Genomic DNA, 2,441 nt, shown 5'->3' on the forward strand with positions numbered 1-2,441 from the left:
ATATCAATTCCTTTGTAATTTAAAAATTATAAAACACCATGAAAAATCATTATCGACGATCGCGAATCTGCTTATATCCATAACACATAAATATGTAAAAAAAAAAAATCGATTTCCTCGCCAGACAAGGAAAACCAAGGCATCCTGTCAGGGATAAAATGAGCCGAACTCATTTTGACCTGAGATCAGAATGACAAATAGTCCTTATATAGGCTATTTTAGTTTCGGGTGTCTATAAAGACCAACATTGGTTTTTGTTTGTTTGTTTGTTTGTTTGTTTGCTTAACGCCCAGCCGACCACGAAGGGCCATATCAGGGCGGTGCTGCTTTGACATATAACGTGCGCCACACACAAGACAGAAGTCGCAGAACAGGCTTCATGTCTCACCCAGTCACATTATTCTGACACCGGACCAACCAGTCCTAGCACTAACCCCATAATGCCAGACGCCAGGCGGAGCAGCCACTAGATTGCCAATTTTAAAGTCTCAGGTATGACCCGGCCGGGGTTCGAACCCACGACCTCCCGATCACGGGGCGGACGCCTTACCACTAGGCCAACCGTGCCGGTCCAAACCAACATTGGTTGAACTGACACCACGGATACATATTTGTTGACCAGCTCATGATGAGAAGGGAAAGGACAACAGAATGTGACCTTTATTAGCGCAGATGGGGTCTATGTCGACTACCACAGGGTGGAGTTTTTTTAATAAAACTTGCAAACCATACTCGAATTACTAAGAAATATCAAAAAAGATCGAAAAACATCAAATTTTACCGATGTCGCTAAGCATCAGGTGACTTTCAGCGATATCAGCGAAACGCTACAGGAACCACACCTTGTGGTATTCTCTGTATACAGGGAATTCCCCCTACAGGAACTTCACCTGCAGGGAATCCCACTCTTTTGGTCGACATAGACCCCATCAGCTTTATTAGTATAGGCTGTTCAGACCTGGGAACAATTTCGCCGTATTTTGTACGCATGATAGTCGACAGATCAGTACGGTCAGTGGGGAAAAAATACGACGAGAAATTTAACACATGATTACAGTTTTTGTCAGTAAACATTGACAAAAACATGTGTTTTAAATGTATAGGTAATCTTGAATAACGGTGTGACGCACGCTTGTGAAGCATGTTGTAATCATGGATGATCAAATGATGTGTGGGGTACGCTAATTTTTTCCAAAATACACCAAGTTTGTTTGAGAATACTCTAAGTTCAAAACAGATGTTCCCAGCAGTATGGCTGTCCTTTCTAACGAGGATTTTCACATCGCAGTAAGATTGTTATTACTACTGGCACTGACGCTGCAGCTTCCGAGAAATGTTTTCACATTTAAAAAAAAAAGAAATTTTTTAGCCTTTCAGCTTCCGAGAAATATTTTCAGTTTGTTGTTGCTGCTGTTGGTGGGGTTTTTAATTTTTAATTTCAGCCTGTCAGCATTTATCTTGCACACCTATCGATGTTATAACACAACTTAGGGTTTAGATTGCCGGATGGTTTGGCCGCTTCTGTAATAAAAACTGACAGCCTCCAGGGGTCCGGGTTAACTGTGAAAAAGAATGCTATCGCTTCAGACATAACGCTAAAAAGGCCAGAACCTTATGTAATCTTGGTTATCTCTTGTTTGACGTGCGATGTCTTTTACCCTGCAACCTTCTCCTGTGTATCCTGCTTTATCACAAGTAGAGCACACATACAGGGAACCTGCAACCAAAATTCAGATGTTCGTAGTGAGTTCAGATATATTCAGCAACACTTATCAGAAATCGCGGGGACTGAAATGGGGTCGCTGTCAAGTTTATTTTTTGGCGCGTGCGCATATTCTCTGATTATTTACCGCGAAACTGGCATTTTGACACGACGCTTGTCGGAAATGACGTAGGCAGCGGGTGACTCATGCGCTGTGAGAAACTTAGCATTGTGGAGAGTCTGACGCTGCACAGTAAATGACGGGTGTCTTCTTGATAGCTGCGCTGTGGCAATTAGAGCTGAGCGAAATGTCAGTTATAAACATTCGCTTCTTTTCTTGTAGTTTTTTTTTAATATTTTATCTTTTTCTTGTTTTCTTGTTTTCCAATCCACTCTTGAGAGGGAGAAAACCAGCACTCTTACATGTTATATAAGATTACTAGAGGAATACCCGGCTTCGCCGGGGTGAATCGCGAGACAGAGACAGACAGCGTGGCGGTTCACCACAATCACCTTTGAAGGCGAAGTCCTGTCAAACGGGATTGAGAATTTTAGAGCTTATTTCTTAGCCCTATATTATCTGTTATGGCTTCTCAAATGCCAGAACATACAGACAGACAAAAGCCGCCAGACCCCATCACAAACAGAACTCTACAATCCACAGGTGTTGCCTCCACACACACACACACACACACACACACACACACACACACACACACACACACACACACACACACAC

Source organism: Littorina saxatilis, linkage group LG1 (assembly GCF_037325665.1).
Source record: "Littorina saxatilis isolate snail1 linkage group LG1, US_GU_Lsax_2.0, whole genome shotgun sequence".
NCBI classification, from domain to species: Eukaryota; Metazoa; Mollusca; class Gastropoda; order Littorinimorpha; family Littorinidae; genus Littorina; species Littorina saxatilis.